Consider the following 13409-nt stretch of genomic DNA (forward strand, 5'->3'; position numbering starts at 1 on the left):
CAGCAACAGAAATAAATTACAGATCCACCGAACTTCTAGTGTTAATGACCCTTGAGTTCTTCCATCATATATCCAATAAGATGAAATAGTGCTCATGCAAATACTATAATGATGACTGTGCAGATACTATAATGAAAACTACGGGAGTAACTTCACCACCTGAAAATGTAAATAGTATTTTCTTGAAAAGTGATAACTGGTCCTGTACAAATGGACTGTTACTGAATTTAAATACAACACAATAAGCGCAGTTCAGTTCTGTACAACATGTGACCATACCATTAAAAATAATTAACAAGTGCAAATCTCTGAATGAAACAGAATATTCTAAATTATTAGGGGTTTATATTGATAAGAAACTGAACTGGAAGCAACAAGTTACAAATAATCTTAAATGTCTAAGGTCTGCAACATTTGCATTATGGATAATACACCATTTTGGAGATGAATATGCCAAGAAGTTGAATTATGTTTCCATTTTCATTCAATAATGTCTTATGGCATCATATTCTGGAGTAACTTGTCATTGAGGGAAAAAATGTTTTTTTGCAAAGAAGCAGGTATAAGTGTAATATGTGGTCCCATTATAGAATATCTTGTACACAGCTATTCAAACACTTAGTCATACTGGCAGCAACCTCACAGTACGTTTATTGCCTTATGAAATTTGTTGTCAACAATAAATCAGTTTGACGACATTCACAAATATAACACCAGAAACAGAAATGAGTCACTACAAATTAAAATGCAGTTAAGGGAGCCTGTTTAATAAGACATAGGGCTGTGTTAATGGCTATCAGCTCCACTGTAAAAACACTAAATGTCCCCAGCAACAAATATTGTTCCTGACTGACAGATGATGTAAAAGTACATCCCGTCCTACTCTGGTTTTAGAGTTGTCAGTTTGATTGACCATAGCCTCCTAATACTCCTGACGAACTAAGAGAAACAGGTGCCAAAAGGTCATGAGGACAACAAACTTTAGATCCTTGTAATACATTACTCCTGATAGGTGGTCTGAGAACTAAACCAAGGAACGACGTCTGGGAAATACGGGGAGCACATTCTAAGGTGGTTAAGTGGAGGTCTTGGCAGAGGGCCTCAAGGCACTTTCAAACTGGTAATATTGGTAATACCACCAAATGGTGGGTGGCAGGAGGTCAATGCCCTAGAATGCAAAAAGAATTTGGTAAGTTAGATAATTAGGAAACTGTCAGATGGTGGCTGCATATACGAGCACAAGTTGGTACTGAAGAGGGAAGAAACCTGCTTTGGCAAGAAGACTGTCTACAGGACTAGTGCAGAAGACACCAGGTGGCCAATCTTACTCCACAATGACTGACTGGATCTGACAACCTCAAAGCAGAAAGTGCTGCTGAGCTGTAAACCTGGCAATGCAAGAGCAGGACAACAGCAGCAAAGCCAATCAAAGAAGTAACTGTATGACTGGAAAAATGAAATATGCAAAACAAGAGTCTAATTGGTATGTCACAAAATAACAAAACCAATTATGTCTGTGAGAAACACGAAACAATAGTCTGAGAAAGATATGAATAAAAATTAGTAAGTTTGAATCAATGTTTATAAATAAATACATTAAATAAATGAAGAAATGTCTGGAACTTTAGAAACAGATCACATGGGTTGGCATGCAATGTTTTGCATCCAACACAGTAATCTAAAAGTGTTAGAATGTGGAGTTAAAGCTTTGTTTGAAATGTGTACATAACAGACAGATGACTGGAAAAATATAGGTCTTACTTTGACCACGCTGTGGATTTTCAATGTATGACCCCTTCCCGCTCTTCTAGGGGTATCACGATTGTCACTGTTGTAGTGCTCCACGTGCTCTACCACCTAACAGACAGTCACCTCCTGCCCTAGCCTTCGTAGGTGAAGAAGACCATCAAGGATATTATGGACTACTTTACCTGTTGGGTACAAGTGTTGTAAAGAGTTGAGGGCACTCAGGAGTCTGAACAGATGAGGAATAAAGCAGTCACAACACATCTAATCTCTTCTGTTGCCCCCAAGAATGCACAAAATTCAGCATGAAACACAGTGAATTCTTGAGGCAACAAGATCTTGATAACACGAGCAGGGAAAGAACAGAGTGCCAAATTGTGTCCCTCTGTTTGTAACCCTCTATGAAAGCAGCTACACAGTGTGGTTCTCATTTAAAATGACATAAAATACTGCATTAAAAAAAGATGCAGGAGTACAGGTTCTCTTGTACCACACTAAATCTAAAATGACTCTGAGCCTCTGCAGTACACAGAGTCGTTATAGCTACGGGCTCCAGGAGTTCCATGGACCAACTCGTTTGCACTCCAGGGCATACCTCTGGTACGTAATTCATGCACTGTAATATTATTTCTGAGAAGATCCGAAGATGACAACTAAATACTGTTGAAACTGGTCATTGAGTAAACGAAAATATAATCGTGGTTGCAAAAAATATTATTTATCACCAAATATCAACTGTGCCCAGCAACATGTTCAGCTCACATAATTTATTCAATAAAAAATGGATCACAGATTTTGTATTATGGTTTGTTATAAGAACAGAAAAATTACAGTAATGTTTTATAAATGTTAAATATTGCTGTATGTGAGTCCCGTTATGAGTAAACTAATGCTTTTTGAATGGCATAAGCATTCTGAAGTAGTTCATGAAGATGATGAGCACCTTGGACTCCCCATGAAGTATCATGATTTCCTGTCAATTTAGGAGACAATCTGAGCAGCCCTCTTGGACAGTTTGGAGATGCTGCTGCCATTTTATGATCCAGTAAAAGTCATCAGAAGATCAAAACCATCATCAAAACAATTTAGACGAGATACCTGCATGGTGCAAAAAGTGGCAACTGATTTTAAACAACAGAAAGTGTGAGGTCACAAGCATGAATATTAAAAGAAATCTATTAAATTTTGGTTACACAATAAACCACACAAATCTAAAGGGTGGCAATTAAACTAAATAGTGGGAATTACAACTGCAGCATTCTCTGGAACAATGACTTAACTGAAAACCAAATCAGTCAGTAGTTCTTACAGATTACACTATCCCATCACATATTCTGAAACCATAATATTTCACGAATATTTGACTGAAATTTAGTCCGTGTTCCAGAGTTTAAAATGAATAAAAAACCTATCTAAAATGTCTAATTCTCTGTAATCTCAATACATTTCAGTTATGTCATTGTTCCACAGAATACCTCAATTACAAACAACTTACATTGGAACTATTACACAGATCTTGTTGAGGAGAAAGAGAATCTAGGACTGTGTTTTATTAGAAGATGCAACAGGTCTACTGGAGAGACTGCCTAGTACACTACATTTGTCAACCTAGATAGGGAGAGTTGATCATAGAAATAAAATAAGAAAAATCAATAAAGGTAAAACTAAGGAGTGCTTCAGGGTCAAAATGAGCATAAAGGCACTCTCTCTGAGCCCACCTTGTAAGCCGATGTCAAACAGTGTCATTACATAATGATTATGAATGTGCTTTTAAAGGGCCTCAACCTTTTTGTTTTTAGTCTATTCTCTTGGACAAGCATTCGAAACGAAAATATTGTGTAAGAGATTGTTTAAGGTAGCTTCTTGGAAAAATTACAGTTGTTTGTCCAACTGGAGCTCAAATCTAAGACCTTTGTCTTTCACGGGCAAGTGCTCTACCAATTGAGCAACCCCAGCACAACTCACCTGTCCTCACAGTTTTACCTCCACCAATATCTTGTCTCCTACCTTCCAAACTTCACAGACATTCTTCTGTACACCTTGCCGGACTAGCATTCCTGGAATCCTTTTTTCCAGAATGTTAGTCACACAAAGTGTGCAATAGAATTTCGGTGAAGTATGGAAGATAGGGGATGTGGCACTGGCAGAAGTAAAACTATGGGGATGGATCATGAATTGTGCTTGGATAGCTCAGCTGGTAGACCACTTGCCATAACATGGCAAAGGTCCCATGTTCAAATCCCAGTCTGATGAACAGTTTTACTCTGCCAAGAAGTTTCAGATCAATGCAAACATGGCTGCAGAGTCAGAACTCATTCTAGATAGTTTCAAGTAGTTGTGAGTGTTAGAGAAAAACTGTGTGACATGGTGTTAATGGTATATTTATTAAATATATCGTTAAAAGATGTTGCTAACACACAAAAAGTAGGCATATCAAAGAAAGGAAGAGCTTGGCTGTAGGCCCTGTTCATTACACAAGCCTTGTCGGAAGGTGTGCTCTCCACTCCTCCCCCATTACATTGGTAATAATTTTTTCTCTTCTGTCAAGTCAGGGAAAGAGTCATTTTCATGGTATGAGATTAAATCTTGTCATACAAGATTCTTAGAGGAGGTTTAACACTCTGATTGTACTTTTTATGTTATCAGCCAGAAACTTTTCTAGGGACTGATCAATCTGTAGTTTATTGTGTACACTCTTTGACATAAAAACTTCCAAGGGCTGGATGCCGCAGATTCCAAGTCTGCGCAGATCGCGACAAGGGACAAATAAACTGACCACGTTGATAATTTGCTAAGTCCAGCTGTCTGCACAGTCTGGCAACACTGTAGACTATGGCAGTTCCTGGAGGAAGCCTTGTTGTCTGTTCAAGTTGCTCCGCTATGTTTACGCCCATGGTCTAGCAGTAAACAGCGTGCCGTCTGAATGTAACATCTCGCACTTTGAAACATCTCGTTGCCTACATTTTTATAGCGCCTTTCATCTGAATACTAGAGTCTTTAGTGTAATGGTAGCACAGCTACAATGTATTTCACTTTCTGACACACCGATAGTAACAATTATGTCCAATAACATTTTTTGCGCAAGATTTCTTGGCATACTGTCTTCTTATGAATGTTGAATGCATCAGAGCTCTCCAGGGCCCATGTGCCAGCTACCAGCAGCGGCTGCCTCAGCAGTACTGTGCTGCCTCGCACTTTGCAGACAGCGTCAGCTACCACTCATCACCCTGGATAGTATAAAATGCTTTACTGTTGTTGAGTGGTACTATACAAAAAATGTCTACAATTTGCATTTCACACTTGACAGCAATGGAGACAGACAACCTGTTTTTATATGATGATTACTGAATTACACTAATAAGCAAGACAGGAGTATGGTTGAAAATTAATTTTATAGTTTGTGATCCAATCTGTCTACCTTACTACATTGTTTATTGTTATTCTTAATGCTTTATATCTCGTTTATTTCCCTATTAGAATCAATTCTTCGTGCAATTTTTTCGCCAGAAATGTTTATGTTTTCGTAAAGCCTCAGTCAGCAACTGCAATTAATTGCACGAATAACCTGCAGTGCATGCACGCACGCAGCAGCACTTTACGTTCAACCGATTATGACTTGGCTGCTGCTTAAGGGGAGTTGGAACGCCCTATCGCGACAAAGTTAAATTTAGTGACTTGGCTTCCCTGTATTTCGGGAACCACTGTAGACATTGACATGAAACTTCTTCAGAACATTAAACTGTATGTTCTGAGTCTACACAACTACAATAATTGCATTTCCGCCACTGCTTTCGGAAATACAATTTTTTAATTACATGGTTAAAATCTTGTGTACTTTTCTGCATGTTACCCTAGATAATTTTAGTTATACATAACATTATGTTCTTCTTTTAGTTCAGTAGACTCAGGATATGTATGTTATTACTCCCTGAAAATTTGAATACTCTACTCGAAGTGGTTTCTGAGATTTGGGGAAAATGCAACAGAAAATATAAATTTTCATAAACGGCTTCTCAAGTTTCAAAACACTGTAACTCACTTAATATAAGCTTATTTTTTTATTTTTAGTCACTCAGAAGCACCCTGCACCATACTGTGTATCATTCACTTGATCCTTTTCCAAGGTTTTTCTTCTTTCTGGACGTCTTAGTGGCCAACTGTACTGCGTACCCTGCTTCATCAATGGGAACCTTGTTCATCTGTTTATGTTCTCTGATGCAGTTTGCTCGAGGATTAATTCCTATATGCTGTAGCACTTTCACCCTACCAATGTTGCCATCATTAGAAGCAATAACAGCATTACTGACCCCCACTTTAGTGTCTTCATTCCAACAAAAACATTTTTTGGTAAGCGAATTCATTTAAGATTATTGAATGACTCATTGGGATTTTCAGTCTGACTATGCAGACACTGCTTCAGTAATTCAGGATTTGCCAGGTCTCTGTAAATAGGTTTTATGATATCCATGACTGCTGCTGGGATGGACTGTTTACGGCTGTATGAACTGTTTGACTACTGGGCATTGTGGTAATTGCACCATGAATCAGTCCAGGAGGGCAAAGGTGGTGTATTGGTTTTTCATCAGTTGACAATCTTTGGAAGAAGGTATCCCATACTGACTGCTTCATTTTCAACCAATCCTCAGTAGGCCCTATTATTTCTAATGGCCATCCTGTAATATTGCTGTGGTTCATCATTTTGACTGTCAGCCTGCCTCTTATGGTTTTACCATTAGAAAGTTTTGTCTCTCAAACTTTGTTTCAACTTCCTCAACCTGATGCCCATCCTCTTCTGAACATGACCAACACATTCCGTGATAATCTTCTCACCATAAGGCTGAGTGGCTACTACACTATTATATGCTTTTGAGTCTCCATCACCTAAGAACTTAGTGTAACATACTCCGCTTTCGTTCACAGATCGACTAAAAATTTCAATAGAGGCCTCCATACCATCACTTCTTCCTTCATCATTTCTGTCACAGATATGCCGTTCTTCATCCCCTGATTTACATTTATAACAATGTTTTGTTAAAATCTGGAAATCTTTTACGTTTCCAGTATCCACAGTCCACACTGGTCACTGCAGCAACAGAAGTCTTAGAACTTTAGCCGCACTTCTGCCAAGCACCACCAAAAGCTACTGGTATGTGAGTCATACCATCATTTATTTCAACAGCTTTGTTTGCAGCACCCCTCATTCTCACATGCAACAGATTCCACAGCAGTTCCAATAAATCCTGCATACTTGTTGATTTTACAAGGTGGGCATTGCATATTCATCATGGCACACACTGTTTCTGCTCCAGTGTGTCCTTTGCCAATAGCTCTCAATCCACAAAGCCACGTAATATTTATTTCAGATTAATTATCTTTAATATTATCAGAATTCCAAAATGAATGATTATATTTACAACTGGCACAATTAATGATAAGTTTCCTGGCTAGTCCGTTTCATACCTCACTGCCTTCATGTAAACTAACTGGCCCTCCACATACTTTAAAACACACACATTCACCTAACACCCTTGTTAGGATGTGTAATTCTATCAGAATATAACCTAGCCTATCATTTACATCACTTTCGTTTTGAGAAAACTGCGTATCATAACGTTTTATTTTAACCTTCAAAGCACTAATGGGTGTTTCTCTAGATACTGACACCCACGTTCCTTAAAAACACTTTGTTTTGGCGTCATACTTTACTTTTTGAGAGATTTACCAATCTTTTCATCACTTTTCCTTGGAAAAACATTAGCACTTCGACATACAACGCGTTTTTATATGAGGGTAAGTCAATTATCCGCAAATTAGTTATATTTTTGTTTATTTTGGTGGTACTGTCGTTCTACGCTGATGACACATGCTTTGTTTATTTGTTGTTATATCTTTGCAATTTTCAAGTTACTAGGTTAGTTTCGTTATCTGGGCTGCTCCGTTGTCTATTTGCACCAAAGAAGAGCAACGTTCAGTGATCTGTTTTTTTTTTTTTTTTTTGGAAGGTCTATCAGGGGCCAACATCCATTGGAGACTTTCAGTATAATACTGGAACAGTACCGCCACAAATGAAGAAACTATTGAGCGTTCACGTGAAATGATTCTTTTAGACAGCCGATTAACTATTGACAAAGTGGCATATCGTCTGCAAATTAGTCACGGTTCTGCCTAAATAATCATCCACAACAGACTTGGGTTTCATAAAGTCTGTGCAAGATGGGTCCCAAAACAACTCACACAGTTGTATAAACAAATCTGGATATCTGCAAAAAACATTTGGATCGCTATGGTAACGGAGGAGACAACTTCTTAGACAGGATCATTACTGGTGACGAAACATGGATCCATCATTACGAGCCGGAGAGTAAACGGTAGAGTATGGAATGGAAACATCCAAATTCGCCGTGCAGGAAAACTGATGCTTATGATTTTTTTTTGGGACGCACAAGGTCCAGTACTGGGACATTATGGGGAAAGAGGCACAACAATAAACAGTGTACGTTACAGTGAGAAGCTTACTTCCAGCCTAAGCCTGCAATTCGAAGCAAACACCGAGGATTGCTGTTGCACGACAATGCCCGTCCACATACTGCTGCCCACACTGCTGAAACACTCCAGAAACTCAAATTTGAAGTACTGGATCATCCTCCGTATAGTCCGGAGCTTGCCCCTTCTGACTATCACCTGTCTGATCCACTCAAACAGGCATTAAGGGGCCGTTGATTTGCCTTGGACGAAGTAGTGCAAGAAGCGGTGCATTCCTGGCTCGCAGCTTAACCAAGAACCTTCTTTTAAGAGGGTATCAGGAAGCTTGTACAACGATGGACCATGTGCATTGAAACGCAAGGAGACTATGTCGAAAAATGATATTCTTGTAAGTTTCCTATTTGATTACAATAAAATTTTATAACTACTTTGCGGTTAATAATTGACTTAGCCTCGTAGAATGAAACGATAGGATTCTGTTTTTGACAGTGCTACCAATACAAACGTGTAATTTAACAGAATGAGATTTTCACTCTGCAGCGGAGTGTGCGCTGATATGAAACTTCCTGGCAGATTAAAACTGTGTGCCGGACCGAGACTCGAACTCGGGACCTTTGCCTTTCGCGGGCAAGTGCTCTACCAACTCAGCTACCCAAGCACGACTCACGCCCTGTCCTCACAGTTGTACTTCTGCCAGTACCTCGTCTCCAACCGTCCAAACTTTACAGAAGCTCTACTGCGAAAGGCAAAGGTCCCGATTTCGAGTCTCGGTCTCCCAGGAAGTTTCATATCAGTGCACACTCCGCTGCACAATGAAAATCTTATTCTGGAAACACCCCCAGGCTGTGGCTAAGCCATGTCTCCGAAATATCCTTTTTTTCAGGTTCACAGGAGAGCTTCTGTAAAGTTTGGAAGGTCGCACTTCCGCCACTCATTTCTTTGGGAAAAAGGCTGGCGGGTAATTTGAAGAGCTCAAAATCTCAGCAAAGTGTTTCCCCCTATGAGTTAGAAATTGCGGCTGGGTCCACTAAGGTATCATACGCGACAGCGAGTCCAGAGATCGGCGAGAAACTAGACGTGCCGGATAACGGTCGAATTTGACGCCAAACTACAGATGAGAGAGTGAAGGTGTTAAAGGAGCTGGTAAAGAAGTTCCAGCTTGGGTTCTTGCTATCACGGATGATGCGATGGCATCGCGCACGTAACTGCTTATAGCGGATACAGTTGATCAACGTAGGATAATGTCGGAAAATGTGAAGAACACACCTCCGCTCGCGTATTGCGTCACGGCATGCCTCGTTCCACCAAGGAAAAGAGGGTCAAAGGGGAGGTACGAGGTATTGAACGTCCCACGGCTGTAAGGATAACTACTGTAACATGAGTGACCTGATCGTCGATGCTAGGAAATTGACTGTCATCAAATGTCGCTAGAGAGGAGAAAAGTGTCCAATCGGCTTGGGAAAACTTCCAGCATCTGGGGCACGTAGATAGTGGATGTGGCTGTAATAGAAGGACACATGGAAAATGGTCACTCGAGTGCGTATCAGCAGGAGCGAATCATTCAAAGTGCCGAGCTAACTGAACAGTATTGACCAAAATGTACAAATGAGAGAAGTTTGACGTGGAGACAGACAAAAATGTAGGTTCCCCAGTGTTGAGGTAAACAAGATCCTCTTGGTGGAAGAGGTCAACAATCAATAGAGTGCCTCGCGGACAGGAATGCGGAGATCCCCAAAGCGGGTTGTGGGCAATGTAGTCTCCAACCAGCAAATAGGGGGGCGGGAGCTGACCAAGGAGATAAAGGAGATCGGCTCTTGTCATTGTTGTGGACTATGGAATGTATACAGTACAAAGAGAGAAGGTGCATCCAGAAAGGGAGGACCGACAGCAACAGCTTGGAAGGAACTGTTTAAGGGGATTGGGTGATAATGGACAGTATCATGGAGAAGAATCTGAAGTCCCCTGTGTGCCAGAGGGCCATCAACTGAGGGGACATCAAACCAGACTGATTGGAAATGAGGGAAAACAAAGCGATCGTGGGGACATAGATTTGTTTCCTAAAGAGAGAAGACAACTGGGAGTAGGATCGTAAGACGATCGACAAGGCATCCCGATTGGCTCGAATTCCACAGATATTCCAATGGATAATTGACATAGGGTGGGCAGAAAAGGGAAAAATCTCACCACAGTTGACATCAACTCAACGACCGTGGGGAGCCGGCGACCGACAGCGTAGAACAGCATTCAGCCAAAGGCAGAAGATCCTGATCCATAGGTTGTTCGGGGACAGCTCCTGCTGCCAGCGATCAGACAGTTGATCGGCCGTCAGTGGTGCGTCTCAGCGACACAGAAGATGGTAAAGGGCAGTTACCGCTGGGTGGCACTGTAGATGAGACACGGCATGGCACGGAAGGAGAGGAACTGTCTCTCTTATGAGCTTTCTTGGAAGCAGGATGTTTTCATGAGGGGGGAATTGATGGTTGTGAAGTTGGGGTAGGTAAAAAATCTTCACAAGTATGCTCTTTTTTGGAAGTCCGGGCATCCAATTTTGGGGCCCGTGACTTAGCAGGAGCTGATGAAGGGTGAATCGTAGAGTGAGCAGGTGAGAGTGAGGAGGTTGAACGGGCGATCTTTGGGGTGGCCGATCTGACGACTGTGGCACTAAAGGTGAGATCACAAGTCTGTGTGGCTACCTCCTTAGTAGGTCGAGGAGCTGCAAGAACAGTGCTATATTTACCCGCTGTCAGCACAGTGGGCTTTATACTGGCGAATAACTTCCGAACAGCAAATGTAGACAGCTTTTCCTTCACTCTGATTTCCTGAATAATTCGTTCATCTTTGAAAATAGGGCAATCTTGAGAGGAAGCAGCGTGGTCACCCTAACAGTTGATGCAACGAGGGGATGGAAGTGGACAATCACCCTCATGGGCATCCCTGCCACATGTAACGCATTTGGCTGGATCGGAACACGACTGGCTGGTATGATAAAACTGCTGACACCTACAGCAACGAGTAGGGTTGGGGATGTAAGGGTGAACTGAAATGATCTCATATCCGGCTTTAATGTTCGACGGAAGTTGAACTCTGTCAAACATCAAGAAGAGAGTATGGGTCAGTACTAAGTCCTTGTCAACCCTTTTAATGACTTGATGTACAGCCATTACACCCTGGTCAGACAAGTAGTTGTAGTTTTGAATGTCCTCGTTGGACAATCCGACGAATGAATGTGTATAAACCACCCCGCGTGATGAATATGAAGTGTGGTGCACTTCCACCCAGACAGGGAAAGTGTGTAACAGTGTAGTTTGCAGCAATTTTTGTGCCTGGAGGGCACTGACTGATTCTAACAACCAGGTACCATTTCGTAATCAGGAACAAGACTTTACAGGACCTGCAATGGCATTGACACCTTTCTGAATAATGAAAGGGTTGACTGTGGAGAAGTCTTTACCTTTGTCAGAATGAGAAACAACGAGGAACTTTGGCACTGAGGGAAGAACTGTCCGTGGCTGTGACTCATTTTGCTTTCACTTGTGGGAAGAATTTGTAAACGTAGAAGAACCCATTGCAAAAGTATGCCCCATGATTACCGGCATCTTCGAAGCCGTGCTCCTTCCTCGTAGGGGGCCTCTCTGAGGACACTCACGCCTTAGGTGATAGTCCACACCTCAGGTTACACCTCCCGACAACAGACGAAGGGAACAATTGAAATGTTCGGAAGGTAGCAGCTCGGATAATCACCAATGCCTTGGCCTGGCCTTTACCAGGGGGGTACGTATTTGTCATATCTGTCTACCTGCAGCGGGGAATTACGCGTTACCCCGTCGCCGGCTACGCATGTGGACGTGTGGGTCGGTCTTCGGACACACACAGGGAGCAAAGAAAGAGAAAGCGAAGCACAAGGAAAAGGAAAGAAGAGGGGTCTCAAATGCTGCAGCGGAGAAGAGTGTAAAGAGAGGAGGCAAGGAAAAGAGAAGGACAAAGGGAGGACAGAGACTTTCCAGCAGAGAGAGCAAAGAAGAAAAACTAGTCTTGGTCACAAGCGTCCATCTCCAGATGTAGGCACAAAATATATTCCCAAAGAGAGAGAGAAGGGACAGGGGTGGGGGGGAGGGGGGAAGATAGGGGTTGGGGAGGGATGTGGAAAAGGAGGGTGTGCAGCCCGGAAAGGAAAGAGCTGAACTAACTCGGGGTCCCATGCTCGTACACACATATGCACAAAAGAGTTGTGGACCTCCTGGGGGGGGGGGGGGGGGGGGGTCCTCGGGAGGAAGGTCAAAGCGGATCATGAAAAAATGCACGAGTTCAAAGCAGTTGTGAGCACGCAATTTTGTTTCCTGGAGGGAGAGTACAAGCAGATGCTGCAATTCTGAGAGCAGCCGAAAGTCCTCTTTGTTGAATTGAAACTTCCAAACGTTCCATTGGAGGAGAGTCATGACGAGGAAAAAATTAAGGGGTGTCACCTCAGAACTTGCTGAGTGTCAGCCTTTGAAGACACACTGCTACAGGGCGCAGAGGTTGGAGGATCTTGCTCCATGAGGTCTACAGAGGTGTCAGCATTCTCCTTCTGTCGGTCTGTAGAGTCCAGGGCAGAAAAATGAATGGTGGTGCGCACCAGCGACACGGAGGTCAGACAGGCAAGGGTATCATGTGGCGACACCACTGAAAATGATCTCCAAGTTGGTGACGGATAAGATCATGTACCTTCATTTGACTTCTTGGAGTCTTTCCAGCTGGCAGAGGAAGACTCAAATGTGTGTTGGCTGGAGGGATGCAGGAAGTGTTCAAAGGAATATTCCTTCTTTCCTTTCCTGCCTGACATTTGTGTAGCTTATGACTTCGCCCCATGAGGCTAAAGTCTGGTGGTTTGTTGCACAGTTCTAGTAGAAGACAGGGACACTACCAACACACTGGGCGATTTCACAAATGCAGTGCTAAATTTGACGTTACATGTCTGTGCGGCCATATCCTTCGTGGAGCGAGATGTATCAAGAGCAGTACTGTAGGTCCCAGATGGTAGAATGCAGGGCGTCCAACTAGCCAACAATTTGCGAGCGACCAGGTAAGGCACTTTTTCCTTCTCCCACATCTCATCAAGACACATGGGTCAATCACGGGAGGAGGTGGCATGGTCGCCATTGCAGTTGACACAGCAATGAGAAGGAGGTGGACAATTGCCC

General features: G+C 42.3%; 1 protein-coding gene across 4 annotated transcripts in view; it reads right to left on the reverse strand.

Annotated features, from left to right (window-relative positions):
- The window catches only part of LOC124555648 (inner nuclear membrane protein Man1), a 337416-nt gene that overhangs the window by 138107 nt on the left and 185900 nt on the right, over positions 1 to 13409 (reverse strand). The gene's annotated exons all lie outside the window — the stretch shown is intronic.

This window comes from Schistocerca americana, chromosome X (genome assembly GCF_021461395.2).
Source record: "Schistocerca americana isolate TAMUIC-IGC-003095 chromosome X, iqSchAmer2.1, whole genome shotgun sequence".
NCBI classification, from domain to species: Eukaryota; Metazoa; Arthropoda; class Insecta; order Orthoptera; family Acrididae; genus Schistocerca; species Schistocerca americana.